Source organism: Helianthus annuus, chromosome 16, assembly GCF_002127325.2.
Source record: "Helianthus annuus cultivar XRQ/B chromosome 16, HanXRQr2.0-SUNRISE, whole genome shotgun sequence".
Taxonomy (NCBI): domain Eukaryota; kingdom Viridiplantae; phylum Streptophyta; class Magnoliopsida; order Asterales; family Asteraceae; genus Helianthus; species Helianthus annuus.
The window spans coordinates 167,105,908-167,124,445 of NC_035448.2; the positions used below are offsets into that span (position 1 = coordinate 167,105,908).

Below are 18,538 nucleotides of genomic sequence, written 5' to 3' on the forward strand. Positions count from 1 at the left end.
CGGAAGTTTACTCTTAATATAATTTTTGGTTAATATACTAAATATATATTTATAATAACAATTATAATAATTTATTTATAAATTTATGGTAAAATAACTAAATGTATATAAAATAAGAATTAATAAATAATAAACAAGTCAAATCTGAGCTTAAAAACCTACCCACGAGCCGAGCTTGAGGTTTAAAAACAAAGCTTGATATGAGTTGAGCTCGAGCTCTCGTAATTTAAACGAGCTCAAACTCGAGCCTAGTCGAGTTCAGGCTCGGCTCGGCTCATTTGCACCATTAAGTTTTCACAATATTAAAAAGTCATAAAATAAAATATGGTAAAATCTATGAAAAACGTGATAATGTTACATAGAAAAAATCTTATGATTTGTTAAGTTTTCTTTTTGACTGTTTACAAGTATAAACCGTAAACTAAATCGTTCAATAAGGTTTTTGAATTCTTGAACTGATCCATCGATTTTTTTATAATTGGTTGTGAACCCAAACTGATGAGGGTGATTTTACATGGCAATTAATTATAGTCAACTATCCATACATGATTTAAACTAAACCTTTTTTATATATGTTTTAGATTTGGGATAATTTAGCCATTCAAATAAAATGTAAATTTTAGATAATTTATGTATTTAATATATGAGGGTGTCAGATGAATTATAAAATCATAGTTTTTTTTAGAACAATGACTTTCATTAAAACAACTAACAAGAAGCTAGAAAAACACAAACATCTTCGAAGTTACAATTCAAACTTACATCAATCTTTCCAAGAAAGATTGTTAAACGAAGATCTATTTTTAATTCATAGATACGCTAAAGTTTTAATCTCTTCCAAAACTTTAACAACATTTGCCTTCTTGTCAGAAAAAATAACATCCTCTTCTTTCAAATACACCAACAAGCAGTAACAATATCCCGTGAACCAGCTTGTCTTTGCGCTTACCCAATTTTAAATGCTTATACAATGAGCATAAATCTTGCACCTCAAACGCATATATCGGTTGAACCCGTGACCATTTACTAACTCCAATCATATTCAACAAGCAAAAGAACAATAGATGAGTTGTCGTTTCCTTGTTATCTCCACACATGCTACATACATCCGAATCTACTTGAACATTTCTACCTTGCAAACCATCCTTCATAAGGATTTTCTTCGTTTCGGCTCGCCACATCAAAAGATTAGCTTTTTTGGAACCTAACTATTTCACTTAGGCACAAACGGAGCAACTGTAAAGATTGTTTTTCACATATATTTTCTTATTGATGTGAATGAAAAAAATCCATTCGGATCGGGTAACTAAACCCAACAGTCAAGGCTAACAGATACACTCACCCCTCTAACTAAACTCATACAGTTATATAGATCCTCTTACTTATTAATCCATTGAGCCGGGGTCTCTCTGGAAGCATCCCCTCTATTCTCACGGGGTAGAGGTAAGACTGTCTACATCTACCCTCCTCAGACCCTACCTTAGCTTTGCTATTAATGGGATTTACTGAGTATGATGATAATGATACTTCTTAATCCAATTGCAGTTTCTTCCGACGCCACCTTCCAAAACACCTCACACTCCATTTTATATAGTAGTTATTATCCACGAATATTGTTAAGGATCAAATCCAATAGTTGATAACCTCTTACAACTAAATTAGTTTACCATAATAATAAGAAACATAAAAAACTATAATCACTAGTTTTTTGATATCGCGCGTTGCACGAAAGGCGTTTATGTTTTCGTTGAAGCGGTGGAACATTAGATACCACTTATCGAAAGGGCTCACCATGTCCGTGGCCTAGTTAAGTTATAGTTTTTACATGTTACGCTCTAACGTTAACAACCTTGAATGTAACCCGTTTAAAAATACAAATTAATAATTTTGACAACAGTTGTGGCGGTTCGATTCTCAATACTACAACCATAAATCCATTTAAAAAATACAAATTAATAACTTTGAAAAAATTAGCTCAAACAGTCAAATTTTAAAGTGCCAAATCGGTATAACTTACTGGTTTGATTACTCAATTTCGCAACTATATTTAGCAGTTCAGCTGAAAGTTTACGGCAATCTCTACCCTAAACACCCTTTTTACACGGCCAATCAGAGCAATTCGTTAACCCATATTTACAAAAGGAATGAATATAAAGCACTAAATTCAACCAACAATCATAATACCTATTGTGCATACAACTACTACAATGTGTATGATAAATGGATTATGCAACTTACCAAATTATAACCGGTGGTAGAGCAAGAAGTTTAATTAAAAAAAATCAATGAATCCCATAAACTTTCAAAGCAAAAATACTTGGGTGTTTTCAAAACCACAAATAATGCTATACTAAAAAAAAGATAAACACCAACTAATAATAAGTACTGTAAAATAGATTAAATTTAAAGACTTGAAATTTGAATTTGAAATCAAAACATCCCATCTGATATCTTCAAGCACATCCGATATCTCCATGTACCTCGACCCGACCTGACCCGTCGGTCTTGGGTCGATCGGATCCTCTTCCTTGGGCTCGAATGCCCCATCATCAGTTTGTTTCCAATGTAAGAAAAAACAGTAATGATCAGCAGTTATTTAAGCATTGGGCAACTCTTCTTATAAAAAATTTAAAAGAATGAAATGCAAGGTAAACTTCTAAAACAAACAATTGACTACCAGTTCTAATATCATGTCCATTTTCAGAAATTATTAAAAAGTGTATGGTATGTAAAAAACTTGATTAATGAAAGAAATAAATATCACAAAGTTGGGGCGTAGTTTTTAAGTTATACGTCTAAAGACTAACGAGATTACCACGCACAAACAAAAAGTGACAAACACAATCTTCTATATGGAAATAGGCAATGGACTGTTCAAATCTAAACTGGTGCATATTTAACTACTTTCAAAGTCTGCAAACTTTGTTATCTACACATAAATAGGGACAAACACCATCTTCTGTATGGAAATAGGCAATTCACTGTTCAAAGCGTAACCGATGCAAATCTAACTAATTTCAAGAACTGATAGCGCAAGGTGATCATCATCACAAACAGACGGAAAACAGATGCAGAAGAGTAAATATCGAAACTAAAAACCTAAAAAATATTACTAAGCAGGCCTAACTTTTTAGCACAAACAATGTAAGTGATGTAACAACGAATAACAAAAACCTACAACAAACACGTTCATAGGTTCTACAATAAGCGTAAGGCTACAACACATCACAACCCAATACCAGTAGTGAGCAATCAACATGATTTAAGGTTTTAGATAATATGTTTTGGGTGTATGACTATGAACCTTAATAAACAATCCTCAAAACTTTTATTCAAATTTGATATCATTCTATTATTTGAATCTTTTAGTTTTTGTGAAATATTTGTTAAATTCTATAAACACTAATGCTTCCATGTTAATGATTATTCTAGAAGATGACCCGCATTAAGTTTAGAATTTATTCCTAATCTTTTGTTTTAAACTTGATTGAAGTTCTGTAAGGTTTTGATCACGAAATGGGAAGGTCAAGTTGTGTTCTATATATGCTTACTAACAATGGAGACTTCATAAAAATTCATGATTCATGAACCGATTAACATACTACTAAAAATATTATGCATCTAACAAACCTGATAGAAAATTCCAAGTAAACAGCTAAGAAAATTGTTCATGTCTGTTTAAAACATTGCAAATTTGTTTAAAATTATACCTTAAGTCGCCGTCCCCTTTTTTTCTCCGATGAGAACAGATGTACTAACATCATCACCATCGTTCTCCCATCAGGTAGACGACTTTAGGGTTCTAAATGGGAGAAGACAATTAATGCACACAGGGCGGTGGAGATGCGAGGGTTGACCATGGCTGTGGCCTAGCTGGTGCAGAGCAGCTGCTGTGGTGACTGCACTGGCTTCTGACACTGCTGCAGCTGTTGTTACGCCTGCACCTTGAGCCTGAAGTCTAGATTTCAGGAAATGAGTTGCATTCAAGTTAAAATTATGTTTGGACTTTGGAGTTCAATTTGGGTTGGAGATTTTTGGTTGGCCCCTGTACATAAGACACTTCTTCTACTATTATACAGATTCCCTGCTGCACCATCTTTCCTGCGTCTGAATGAACAGGTATCTCATCTTCCTTTTTCCTTCAGTTTCAGCCAGAGTTCGTCTCTGTTCCGATCCTTGGTGCAGCTTTTTAAATACGCACGTTCGTCTCCACATATATGCATTTTTTACACTAAATTCTCATATACATTCCTTGTAGTAAATTTAGAAATTTGAGACTTATGTTATAACAGCATTTCAACTTCATTTTGAATCCACTTTTCTGGATCATCATCCAACGAAAACACATCTACACTCGTATCTAGCTTGATTAAGAATACCATTTGTTAAATAAACAAAATTTAGTATCTAACCCAACTGCCACCGTCACCGTTAACACCACCATCATCATTATCGGACCACCGCTGACCTACACAGATTTACCAATCGATTAAGACCGAATTTCTCAACAAAGGATTAACTCCAAATTAACCAATCGATTAACACCTAATATGTTTTCCATATCATAAATCAACCAACTCAGCGTAAAGCATACCACAAACGCAAGGCTAAATGAAAATTATGTTAAGTTACATAGTGTAAAATCTTACGATTTGTTAACTTTTCTTATCTTTTCGACTGTATACGAGTATAAACAGTAAACTAAATAGTTCAATAAGGTTTTTAAATTCTTGAGCTGACCAGCCGAAATTTTTTTATAATTGGTTGTGAAACCAAAGTGATGACTATCTGCCTTCTTGTCATAAAAAAATAACTCAATTCCTCTTCTTCCAAATGCACCAACAAGCAGTAAGAATTATCCCATGCACCACCTTGTCTTTGCGCTTACTCGATTTTAAATGCTTATGCAATGAGCATAAATCTTGCACCTCAAACACATATAACGGTTGAACCGGTGACCATTTACCAACTCCATGCCATATTCGACAAGCAAAAGAACAATAGATGAGTTGTCGTTTCCTTGTTATCTCCACACATGCTACATATATTCGAATCTAGAACATTTTTGGGTTGCAAAGCATCCTTCGTAGGGATTTTCTTCGTTTCGGCTCGCCACATCAAAATATTAGCTTTCTTTGGAACCTAATTATTCCACTTAGGCACAAATGGAGCAGCTGTAAAGATTGCTTTTCACTGAATTTTTTATTGATGCGACTGAAAAAATTCCATTCAGATCGGGTAAATAAGTTGATACACTTATGTAGATCCTCTACTTCTTAATCCAATTGCAGTTTCTTAAACGCCATTTCCAAATCACCTCACCCTCAATTTTGTATAATCATAGTTAGGCTAGTGGGTGTGGTTTAAAACTCCTAGGGGCTTTATTATGCCAAGTCAATGCCACCTAGGCGCCACCTCATATGGGGGCTTTAAAGCCCTTTCCTTTAACATCCTTGCAATGGTTTAAAGTCCCTTTTAGGTGGTGTTTAGGATTGCTTATTTAACACAAAAAAAAAACTTTTTAGCAAAAGGACTTATTGACTTATGACTTATCTAAAAGGAGTTTTTTAAAAAAATGTTTGGATAAGCTTATGAGGTGAGAAAAGTCAATAAGTTGTTTTAAATAAGTGTTTGGATGAGCTTATGAGGTGAGAAAATGTAATATTTCATGAAAAGTTAAAAGAAGTTTCAAAAAGCAAATGTTTCCTAGCTTTTCAAAATGACTTTTCCTAGGGGTGAGTAAAAGGGAAAACCCGACCCGACCATTACCCGACCCGACCTGAGAACCGATCAAACATAAAATACAGAACCGATTCACTACTCTAAATATAAGGTCGGTTCCGGTCATAGGTCCAAATCGGGTTTCACCATGAAAAAGAACAGAGAACCGACCCGACCCGACCCTATTTTATATGAAAAATTGGAACCAATTTAAATACCTAGGTACTTGGGTTCGGGTCGGATTGGGTATTTTTCGGTTCGGTTCTCGGTTATTTTCGGTCCGGACCTAAACTTGCTCACCCCTAACTTTTCCACCTTATACAAAACGTTGTTTCAAAAAGTCATTTTCACTTATTCAAACATTATTTTAACTTATTGGCTTTTTTAAAAAGTCAATAAGTCGATAAGTTGTTTCAAAAAGCTAAGCCAGACACCCCCTTAAACAATATATAAAAAAGGGAAATCAAAAAGGGGGAAATCTAATTGGTGGAAATGGAATGGGTCTCACATGCATACTCTATAGCGCTCGCCATTGGGGTAAGGAAATTACCCATAACACCCCATAGCGCCAAGGAAATGGGGGAGCGGCGCTAAAGAAGGTGAGGTGGTAGAGGACGCTATACCACACCCACCAGCCTTATTATCCACAAATATTAAGGATCAAATCCAATAGTTGATAATCTCTTACAACTAAATTAGTTTATCATAATACTAAGAAACATAAAAAAACTATAATCATTTGTTGTTGATAACCAAAGTAAACTTTGGTATTGATTCAAAAATTTCATTGAATTCAACAACATTAACAAAGATTTTATAATACATTTAGAGTAAATGTAGGTTTCGTCTCTAACTTTTGTTTTAAACATCAAGTTTTGTTCACTTTTAAGACTGTTTATCCTTGACGTTTTAAGTTTTAAAGCTTATAGTCTAATTCACTAACTCAGTTAATTTTGTTCTATTATTTCTTATCAAATGACCAAACTACCTTATCAAATGACCAAACTACCCTCGGTAATTAAAAAAAATAATTAAACATGATGGCCCTACTTGAAACAAGCACTCCACCAGTCCACCTTCATCTTCTTCCTTACCTCGTCACCACTTGTCCTACCGTCACCACCACCACCACCACCACTCTTCGATTATCTTACTTACATGACATGCATCCGTAATAATTAGTAAAAATGACTAAAAACATTTTAATCATCTTTACATTTTACCATAAATTTTATACCATAAAGATAAGTCCACATTAGAGGAGTCTCCAAAACCTTGAATTTGTTGGAAAAATAGGTGAAGATGTGTATTTTTCTAAACTTTAGACAAATATATTTATATTATATCTTGGTTATTGTAAGTATTATTTTTTTTGTTATATATGCCGTAAGGGTTTTACAACGAACCAACCCACGCTCAAATCAAAACTAGGATGAATGAGAATTGATGCTCAAAGTTGGACTTGAAGATAGGAAAGCCGAAAAAGGGAATGGAAAAGAGTGGGAATTTGGCCCACATAGGATGAGGAAAGGAAAATGAAGTGACTTATATATGGAAGTCTTATATCCTTATTGTTTCCTAGAAACCCACACCAGTGGATTCACTAAGGTGTGAACCCTTAACTCGCACTCGCAAACCCATGCGCGCGTGACATGGGCGAATTAGTTGCAATGTGGCGCTTTGATGGCACACTTTGTTTTGCACTTCACATACTTGCATCACCATGAACCGTTTGAGAGACGTCTTCGTATTGTTGATCGTATGTGCGTGGTCTAGTACATAGAAGTTTCCCCGTATAACCACCAAGGAGAGAGAGACCTTTGTTGAAATGCACATCAACAACACATGAAGTACAAACTACGATCTTGGGAGGTTGCAAACAGTTTTAGGTTAATTAGGTTTTCATAGTGATGCATAATCCCCTAATTGAGTAATTTGATCAGGATCACATCTGGATGAACAGGAAGGTATACTTCTTATTAATTGTTGAAAGGTTCAATCTGACTAATTGACATATGTTTTGAATCATAAGTCATTGTTTTCTATGAATTTTAAACTTTAGTTCTGTTGAAGGATGGGGAACACATGAAGGTTTGATAATTGAGATTTTGTCTTATAGAAACGAGGAACTGCGAAACTTATGCGCAAAGTTACAATGAAGATCCCCTTAAAGCACTAGACAAGGAACTTACAAGAGATTTTGAGGTAAACATTAAATTTACTTAGATGAAAGTGATTGCAACAGATTGGCTTTAGAGGGTGTTTGGTACTGCTTAGATTAAACCTAAGTAGTCGAAAGCGTTAGACGCACTCAAGGCGCAAAGGGTGAGCCTTGGGACTAGGCACTCAAAAGTGAGGGTTTTTTTTAAGCAAGACAAACAATATAAAAAGAGTAAATTACTTTTTGAGCCCATGTGTTTTAGTGGTTTTAACCACTTGAAGAAACCTATAGAAGAAACCACGCCACCATTTCCCACCCATATTCCATTCCCTGCACAGTAAGTTCGGGTTTATGTAAAAAAATTTCACTCATATTTAATTTGAGACAAATATGTTTTGATATGTTTTTTTCTGTGAATTTCAATCTCCCATGTTTCCACATCCAGAGATATCTCTGTTTTGGTTAATCTAGATTTTACCTATAGCTTCTTTTTTTAAACGACAATACATTTTCAGCAAAAAAAAAAAATTAATGTAGAGAGATTTTAAATTTCTAAGAGATGGAGTGATTCAAGTTCTTGATCATGAAGTACGCGTAAAATATGAGAATCGTTAAGGGGGGTGACTTACTCTATTGTGCTAGGCTTCTTAGCCTTTGGTTTCGCGTAAGGTAACAATATGTTCTTCTCTGTAGTTTTGGGTTTGTTGATGTTGTGTACGACTTGTATGTGATGTTGTCCTTGGTGGTATTTAGTCTTGCCTTGACTAATCTTGAGGAAGATTTGACAGTCTTCAATGAAATTGTGGATGTATTGCTGTTTTGTCGTTGATTTAGACTCCATGCCACCGATATCGCCTAAGGTAACAATATACTCTTCTATGTTCTTCTGATTTGGTTACATTTTGCGTATGGCTGGTCATCTTTCTTAAAATGATCAAAAATGAAGAAAGGAATAAAACAAGGCATGAATAAGCTAGATGTTATGTTGGACTAAAGCTATGAACTTATGATCATGGTGTAGAAGTATGTTAAAGACATTTTTTTAATATTATGCTTAAATGTACAGACATAGCGGTTTTTTTTGGTAATCTTGGATCAATTGTTCGATAAGAATCAAAATGGCATCTGGGATTTGTAACAAAAAGTTAACGAAAATCATGCTTCAAGATTTGCCATTTTGACAGCTCACAAAAAAATGGTAACTTCATGTTTCTAACCACCATGAAGATGCTGAATCCAGTTTTTCCTTCTTTTTTGGGCCTACTGCTTCGTTTTTGCATATTCATTGAAGAGGTGGAGCCAGTAATTTTAGGGAAAAATTGTCTGATGTACTGGTTATAGGTCAAGGGCAGTAGGTCATAGAGTCAAATATATAGGCGGGTTTCGAGTTTGAACGGGTCAAAGTAGCTGGTGATTTTCAGCTGTGAGGTTTGTATTGTTTTTAACTCTTCTTAATCAATCATGGAAATATACATTGTTGGTGTGTCCTTGAGTTTGTTTGTGTGTGCAACCAAGGCCTAAACATTGTTGAGAAAAATCATATTAATGCCATAGTGTATTTGTTGTTTTGTTTTAGTTAAAAATATATGTATGTATGAACAAACTATGGATAAAAGTCTTACCTTGACTTTATTTTAATTCTCAACTTGATTTGATTTGAAGTTAATTTTCTAACAAACAACCAAGTCACTTTCTTTGGCAGTGCAGAAAAAACAAATTGGTAAAACATATAATTAAAATTGACAGCTTTCGTTAATGGTAAAATGGAATTGTGAATGACGTGGGGTTTAGTCACTGATTATGGGTCACAGGTCAGCAGGTCGTAGAGTCAAATATAAAGTCGGGTCACGGGTTTGAATGCGTCAAAGTAGCGGTGGTTTAGACTTTTATTTTTATAATTTAATCTCGTTTGGACTCAAGTGGTTGACTTACAAATTCACAGGCCTCTTGTGAATGACGCTGGATGTAACTCGCGTCAAATCATCTACATGGATTCAGTCATAAGATGTTTTGACTTTTGACAAAGGCATACTCATCTGGTATCCTCTGACCTGAGATATATATTAGAACTTCCGTTTACAAAGAACCATTCTTTGATTACTGTCAACCGTTGTCGCGTAACTGCCAGTCATAAAGGCTTTAGTTGGGAATGGATCTTAAGTTCAGTGGGAGTTGTATGTAATCAATAGGGAATCCTATACTCTTACATTAAAATGTAACAACTAGGCATCAAGGCACCCTCGTTGATTCATACTGGAGAAGTGTAAGGCCTTACCCAAAATGACTGTGTGTTTGATTGGACCACTATGAATCTGGATCGAGAACAAGAATAATTGAAACACAATATGAGAATGAATTGATCCATGTCTCATAGTTTCAAATTGATGTCTTTTACAGAAAGGATATATGACAACGATTGCCATAAGTCTACTGTCTTCAAGTAGCAAGCCGTTGCTAAAGGGAAGATGCCTTGGTTAGTGACTTTAAAGTGTCATAACCTATTGGGGGTAGCTATGTGTAGCTAGAGCACCGTTGGCTGCCTGCGTTGAGATCTTATCGGAGACCGTCCAAGTGGGAGCTGTTGGATATTTATATCTGGTTCGATAAGTCAACGCTACCGACCGAGTCTTGACCCGTAAGAGTTACACCGTGGGCAACGAACTGAAATCCACTTAACTGGTTTAACCGGTAATTACGAACGATATGCAAAACGGATCATAATTATATTTATGATCACGAGCGGGTTTATGTTATTAATAATCGTTATTAATAATATAACTAGTTTTTCACTTGTCGCGCGTTGCGGCGGTACCGCTGTACGTGGCCTGATAAATTATAGATTATAATCAACGCGACTCGTTTTCAAACTAAATTTATGTTGAAGCGTAGAGTAATCCAAATTCATACCATTGAGTAAAATGTATTATATCTGACACGATTTGTTTCCAAACAAAATTTACGTTGAAACGTAGACCAACTCAAAATGCACACAAATTATATAAGTGGGTTGGCGTTGTACGCGCCGTCATAACTCTAGGCTATAATCGACCCTACTCCTTTCTGAACTAAACTTACGTCGAAACGTATGGTAACTCATTTATACCGTCGAATGAAAACATATTATATTTCGTCCGATTTGTTCTAATCAAAATTTACGACAAAACAAAGTGCAACTCAAAACGTACATAAAAGTAAAATTTATATTGTTGACTCGCCTTGTTTCCAAATAAAATTACATTAAAGTGTATTCAACAAAAACCTTTTCGAGTACATCAGGTTATGAAATAGTGTTGAATAAGGATGAAAAAAAAAGATAAATAAATAAAAACCTGTCATCATCACCATAAACATACATGTCTTTAGAAAAAAACACAAAAGTAGTTGAAAACCCAATTTAGCTTCAAGAGTAAGACAAAAGAATATGAGATTAGGGTTGGTGGCACTGTAGCCACCGACCTTTATCTTTAATATATAGTTAATTGTTTATCTTAACTAATAAACTTGTTGCGGGTATTAACTGAAAAACGGATACATGGACCAGGTGAGACTCGTATACTAATCTTACCACTTGACGCACATGCACCCATCCTACGTCACTTGTCGCACATGTACCCTTGCATTGCCACTTGTTGCACATGCATGAACTCCTAGCCACTTGTCGCGCATGCACTCTTGCATCGTCACTTGTCGCACATGCATGAACTTCTAGCCACTTGTCCAACTTGTGCATGCATGTCCGCCACTTGGCAAGCATGCATGCATCTCCATACCATCTCTATATATATATATGGATGCATAAGGTTGGATTAGGGGTTAGACAACTTGCATAAAAGAACTCTCATAAAACCCTTTCGTCGCCGCTACCCGGCCTATACTTGCGTTTCGTTAGTTTGTATAACTAGCACGTGTTCGTTGAACCTCGGTGTCTCAACCGGTTAATTACTAACCGAAGGTATACCTAAACCCCCTATGGTTTGCGTTTTTATTTCGTGTTTGCATGTCGGTGACCTTGTTCCATTGCGGGTACTCGTTGGTATAAAAGTGTTCATATTATTTATATATTGTTACCTATGCTTCCATTGCTTAAAAATGTATATATATATTTTTCACTAGTTAAAGTTAATTTTAGCTAACACAAATACACACACATATATATATATATATACTTATATATATATATATAGTGGAGAGTTCAAATGAGAATAAATTTTTTGTAAGAAGAAAAAAGAAGAAATTTCAACCAATAAGAATGCTTTATTTTACTTTATTTAATATAAGTGTTTAATGTTACTATAAGGGTACATTGGTAAATCTACATAGGTTATTAATTTATAATCTTCCTCTTTAATAGCTAACTAGATTAAATTTTTTGTAACTTATCTTCAAAATATATATTTTTTCAAAAAAAATAAAATAAAATAATTTAAAGTGTATGATAAATTGCGAGTTGTGTAGGATAAATTACGAGTTGTGTAGGATAAATTTCAACGTGTAGGATGAATTTTGAAATATGTAGGATAACTTTTGATGTGTGTAGACAAAAAAAGTCAGTGTGGAGGATAATAGTCTTTATGACTAATTAATTAGTAAAAAATGATAATAAATGAGATAAGTGAAAAAACTATTTAATGTTTTACAAAATTACCCTTTGTTCTTTTTCTTCTCAATTAAATTTTCTTCTCAAATGAACCTTCCCCTATATATATATATATATGAACCGGGTTAAAAAAAATTATACCCCGGATTCCCTTCAAGAAGAATTCGCTGGGGTCCGAATGGATGCTGTTTGTGCCAATCTGCAGAGGAATCGGCAGACCATATCTTCACAGAGTGTATCGTTGCGGCTGTGGTTTGGCAGCATATTAGTGTATGGCGCCAGATCGCTCCCTTTTATGCCTTTTCTATAAAAGATCTGCTTGGGTTGCATAAACTGATTTCAGGTAGTAGCATCAAGAAAAAGGCAGTCCAAGTCGTTGTTCTTGCTACTTGCTGGAGTTTATGGCTGGCGAGAAACAAATACATTTTCTCTAATGTTCCAGTGAAGGTCAGAAGCATATTGGAAGAGGTGAAATCAGTTAGCTATTGTTGGGTTAGTAACAGGGTAAAATCGATTAGTATGGATTGAAAAGAGTCGAAAGGCTTTATATTGTAATGTTCCGGTTGTTTGTTGTTGTTCTCCGGTGTCCAGCCTCTGCCAGCTCCTTGCTGGTAGTTGGTTTTCGGTTTGTTTTATGAAGTTCACCGGTCAAAAAAATCTAGATATCGATATGAAATGATGATTAAACACTTAATATTAATTAAAAATAATAAATAAAAGAGTGAATTTCAAGAATTGTCATTTATCTTTATACCCAATTTCAGGCGGTGTCCTTTGCCTTTAAAATTGATGAGTTTTGTACTTTATGTTTCCAAATGCTGCACGTTTGTCCTTTTGTCCTAACCCAGTTAGTTTTTTTTTTGTTAAATATTGTCATGGGCCTTGCACATGAAGACAATTTTGTCATTTTACTTTGTAGGGACTAATTGTGCAAATAACTTAAAAATGATGATCGATGATTACTTAACTACTGATTGAAGTCAACATCTCCTTCTCATTTATTTTCTTCATATAGTTTAGCAGACCCACTGGGGAACCAAATGTCAAAAAATTCAATCTCAAGGTAAAAAGGAAAGGCTTCGCAGGAGGTCAGAACCAAAGACACTTTTGCCAAAAGTCCAGCCCAAATCCTACATACAATCTGAAATCACAGTGCGACAACCTGAAATCAAAGAGAGTGACTGAAACCTGTCGCCCCATAACCACCGCCAGCTGCACCTGTCGCCTCCATAACAACCGCATACCTACCACCTCCATAACCACCGCCACCTGAAACCTGCACTACGACCTGCTAATCACTGCTAAAACCTAATAACACCACCACCACCACTACAGTGACTGAACAGATCGGAACCCCCCCACCACTACATCGTCGACGATATGTGGAGATCGAACAGATCGGAGCCCCCGTTAGCACCACCACTACAGTGATGAAATTAGGGTTATTTGTTGTTTAATTGAAAAATCAGCCCCCCCTCCCCCCCCATGTTGTCGATGATTTGTTGTCCTTCAATCTGAGTTATTTTGTGGTTTGATTGAACAGATCCAAACCCCCCATTGTCGATGATTTGTTGTCCTTCAATCTGAGTTATTTGTGGTTTGATTGAATTTGTGAACTCGTGTTTATGGGATTGACGGAAATTAGGGCTTTATGCCCACAGATGGAAGTTGATAATAGTAGAGGGTGGTGGTGGTGGTGGTGGCGGTGTGAGAGTATTGGAGGGTGGTGCCGGCAGTGGAAAGAAGTAGAGAGGAGGGGGTAGAGACTCTCTATTATATCTATTATCTATATTAAAACAAAACAATTTGGTGCCACTTGGCCTTATTTTAATCCTCTAATTGCCACCTGGCATTTGCTTAAACCATCTTTTTTTGGTTTAGGAGGGAAAAACTTTTCTCTTATCTCACACAACAACGCCTCCTTCTTCCTTCCATGGTACGATTCATAATTTTTATTCATCTTTCCTATGCCCATCATCTTCTACATCCATCGCTGTATCTATCTCTTCCATCACAACCTAGATCTCAGTCTAAAGCAACAAGCAAAAGGTATTTTTTTTCTTCTAATCTTTAAGCTTTCCATATTTTCTCTCAATCAATCTCACACAAAACCCTAAATCTTAGCCATATGGACATCAGCGATTCATCTCATATCGATGATGAATACTTTTCAATAGAGGATAGTAAATCACGTGCTCATCTGATTTTGAGGATGGCAATGTGATGAGGATGATGGCGACAAATTAGTTTCTAATTTCTCTCTTCAAACCCTAAATGGTTGAGCCGTTTTCCTCTGCAATATTCAAATCGACGATTTAGAGATCTATCTTTGATGACAATCAACAATCTCTTCATCTACTTTTTTTCCTTTTGTCAGTTTCAATTCCACCGCAGACTCTTCTTATCATTCAAGAAAAAGGTACGCTCATAAATTTTCATGTTCGTTATTCGTTTTTCAAATCATAGGTACGATTTGTATTGACTGTGGTTTTTTTTATTTCAATTTTAATATCCTTTCAGATATAGGGTTTCAGTTAAATGAATACGTTTTCTTATTTCGATTGAAATTCCATATTTTCATGTTTCCACCGCAATTGTAGATTACTGGTGTTGTGATTCGATTTAGATATTTTCGTTTATGATGAGATTGTTGTTGTTTTGTTTTTAATCTGATTATTCGGGGTTTTTTTTTCATCTATGTTTACTGGTGTGTTTATATTTGTTCTTATTAGGTTTATGTTGCTTATTGTTGCCAATGTACAAGTCAAGGTTAAACTATTTATATGAATAAGGTGTGTTTCTTTATGATTTGCGGTCTCTACTCCAATATTTGATTGAGAACTAGCAAAATATAAAATTGATATGATGTTTATTTGTTTCAAAAATATATATACTTTGTGTGAGGTCTTCTAGGTTTTTGATGAAATGGTAAATGTGTTAGGACTTAGGAGTGAAGCCAATGTTAAATTTGTTTTTGTTTTCTGATGGCTATGTTAACCTCTGATTTGGGGTTCTTTTTATGTTATTTCCAAAAGTGTTGCAGGGTGTTTGGATGTGTATTATGTGACCTACATTTTGTATGAAAATCTTAATTCTTAAATATAATTACTCTTACTCCACATCATTCAGAAGTGATATTTAGGAATCAGTTTAATCAAAAAATATATACAAAAAGCTATAAGAGTTCCTTCAAATTGATACATTTAATATGAATTTTATCTTATCTTTTTTAGTAAAAAAAAGAACTCGAATCACAATCATAGTTGCTAGAATGAAAGCGGTTCAATGCATAAATCCTGTCATTTATCTTATATCTTTGAATCTATATTCGTGAATTTGGAGTGACTACATCTTTACACGCCTTAAGTTTTGTGTTATGTAGGGATGAGCAAATGGTATCGGATACCTATTCGGAACCGGTACCGACTTGATTTTCGGTACCGGTTTGGCACCGACATTTTGATTTTTTGGTACCAGTTTTACCTTCAAATACCAGTACCATACTGGGTATTTTCGGTAGCGATTGGCATCGAAAAACACTGAGACCTGCACAATAGCCACTTCTACTGTTTGTACAAACAAGGTTTGATCATAGTTTTTGAGCCCACTGTCACATGGGGTGTTGAACCTAACATATAGTAATATTACCTTTTTAATATTACATATTCTACAAATAAAGGTGGTATAGAGAGATTTTGTATGAAAACCCTTTGCTGCTAATTCAATCTTTAACTGATTAAAAGACGTTCTTTGAATATAATGTTTGTATGGGCTTAAATAGAAATATAGAATACTAAGTTTACCTCAACTGTGATTCACCTTTTCCAATAAATAAGTGTATAAAAGAAAGTAACAAATTGTACACAATCTAAAAGAAGATGCACTTACTGACTTATTTATGCCCACATATACTGCATTAACGCAATGATCACCGATGACACTTCATTTGCGAATGTTGTGTTTTGGTATAGGGTGCAAAGTGTGCGAGCTGGGTTGCAAAGTGTGCGAGCTGGGGGAAAGTTGGGTAATGGGTCAAAACTGGTCGGGTCAGGTTTGGTTGACCCATAACTTTTATATATAACATGTAGTTTCTACTTTAATTACAAAATCGTGTTATTTCATGATATTTGCTTTTATCCAGGTTTTTGTTTTGATAATTATCCGAACATGACAATGATGCATATCTTGAAGCCTATGAAGGTCTTTGCCGGAACTATCCTTACATTGTTGAATAAGAAGAGGGAGTAAGGCACCTAATGAAAATCCTTGCAGCCACTAGAAAGTATTGGTATGAACTTTGTTATTAATTGAGTCTCATATTACAAATTCAAGATCACTGGTTGCCTCTGGATCCCATGGTGTAAGGATCCGTTAAATTTTGCAGACCCGCCTTATTTTTTTCGGATATATGTGCCTTTGTCATAAAGAGACGACCAACAGACAACGACAACAACGATGCAGTGATAAACAAGACAATTGATGCCGTATTTTTTATAGCGCTGTGGTGCTTGAATCGGGTTGTGATTGGTAACGATTTGCAATGGTCGTGCCTACGCAACTTATATCGGAGGTTAGTATGGTGAAATTTGCAGTTTTTAAATTTGAAGTCGCATCTTTTTCATTTACGCAACTAATGGAGTTGATCAACGTCTGCTATCTAATCTTCTCATACAGGTATGTTTGATTCTTTTGCGTATTTTTAACTGAAATTAGTGTCCATTTTGAATCTGTAATCCACTTAAAAAGTTGCCTCTTACGACCTCGGTCCCGACCGTTTTACGAAATTTAATTGTATAAACTCTACTAATCTGAAAGTCAGCTTGCCACTATTTTTGCTTTTGTAATTTTAATTTTGAACCTTTCATAATTGCTATTAGTTTAACAGATGTGATAAAATTTGTTCTATTTTTCAGTTAGCAATTCTAACGCAGAAAACTACATGAACCTGATTCTTGCAACACTATACATTAGTCCATCACTCCATCTTATGCTTATCTAGCAGGAACAACGTTGTTAACACTATAGTATTGACTAATAAAAAAGTTAAAATAATCCTATAAAATATCAACAAAATTAAAAGCCATATGGAATTATTCAATCGTGAGTGTTTTTTGCATGTTTATTGTTCAAGGTAGATGATGAGTAGACATATCTTTAAGTATTCTGGATCCCTTTACATGTTTATATTTAAAACTAACAGTGATGAGATAACCGGAGCGACGTGTTGAAGCTGGTTAGTTTCGTGTTGGTCATATTCATTTAAGTGTGGTCATTTCCTGCCAGGTATGAATTTTATCACATTTGATTTTAGTTATTTATGACCACTTTTAAAACTTATCATAGAAACATCAAGAACAAAAACCACTTTCTTGTGCTAAATTTCTTTTTATAGTTTTTTTGCCATTCAAATCTATAAGAAATGGATTTTCAAAGCAAACAAAGTTTGATCAATAGGTCATCAGTCAATCAATTTTTCTAATACACCCAGTATAAAAATCAATAAAAAAATTTTTGTTGTTAAAAATCCTTTTTTATTTAATAACCTTGAGAGATAAAGGTCATGTTTTGGGATGGCATTAATGAAGCAAGCTTATTTTCATCAGGTTTGCTCGCAACATGTTATGTTCAGCAATCATGTTCTACCTATTGTGTTTTAATATGTGACTTGTGCATTACCTCGAAGTAGCAATTGCGATTATTAGCATGAGAAAATTTGACTTTTAGTTGAATATGCAGTAAAGTATGTAGAGAAGAAGAGTTCGATGAAGACGTAGAAGGGAGGAACGAGAGTCGAGATAAGGAAGAGAATGTTGTGGTAGTAGAGTGGTCGGTTGGTGACGATGACGGTGAGTGGTAGCGGAGGAATTGAACCAGACGAGTTTGGGCGATGGTGAGTGGCAACCGATAACGATGGCAGTTTTGGAGTCTTGAATTGAAGCGTTGAGCAGCGATTTAGGGATCGGTGTCGGCTACGTGCTCTGTTGTTTCTGCAGTTAGATTGTTTTGTTCTTTTTCCTAATCTTTAATGGTAGATTGGACCATGCTTAGTGAATGAAGAT

At 35.1% G+C, this 18,538-nt stretch overlaps 2 long non-coding RNA genes across 4 annotated transcripts; both read left to right on the forward strand.

Moving 5' to 3' along the window:
* Positions 1–7,320: 7,320 nt before the first annotated feature.
* LOC110904697 lies at positions 7,321–9,377 on the forward strand. Of its 2 annotated transcripts, none has more exons than XR_002572721.2 (4): positions 7,321–7,688; positions 7,784–7,926; positions 8,576–8,742; positions 8,949–9,377. It is a non-coding gene; the product is annotated as an uncharacterized LOC110904697 (long non-coding RNA). The 2 variants fall into 2 exon arrangements; XR_004882922.1 differs by having other exon boundaries at positions 7,841–7,926.
* A 6,943-nt stretch (positions 9,378–16,320) lies between these two features.
* LOC110904696 lies at positions 16,321–18,531 on the forward strand. 2 transcript variants are annotated; one of them, XR_002572717.2, is made up of 3 exons: positions 16,321–17,153; positions 17,680–17,762; positions 18,216–18,531. It is a non-coding gene; the product is annotated as an uncharacterized LOC110904696 (long non-coding RNA). The 2 variants fall into 2 exon arrangements; XR_004882923.1 differs by having other exon boundaries at positions 17,680–18,531.
* The last annotated feature ends 7 nt before the right edge of the window (positions 18,532–18,538 follow it).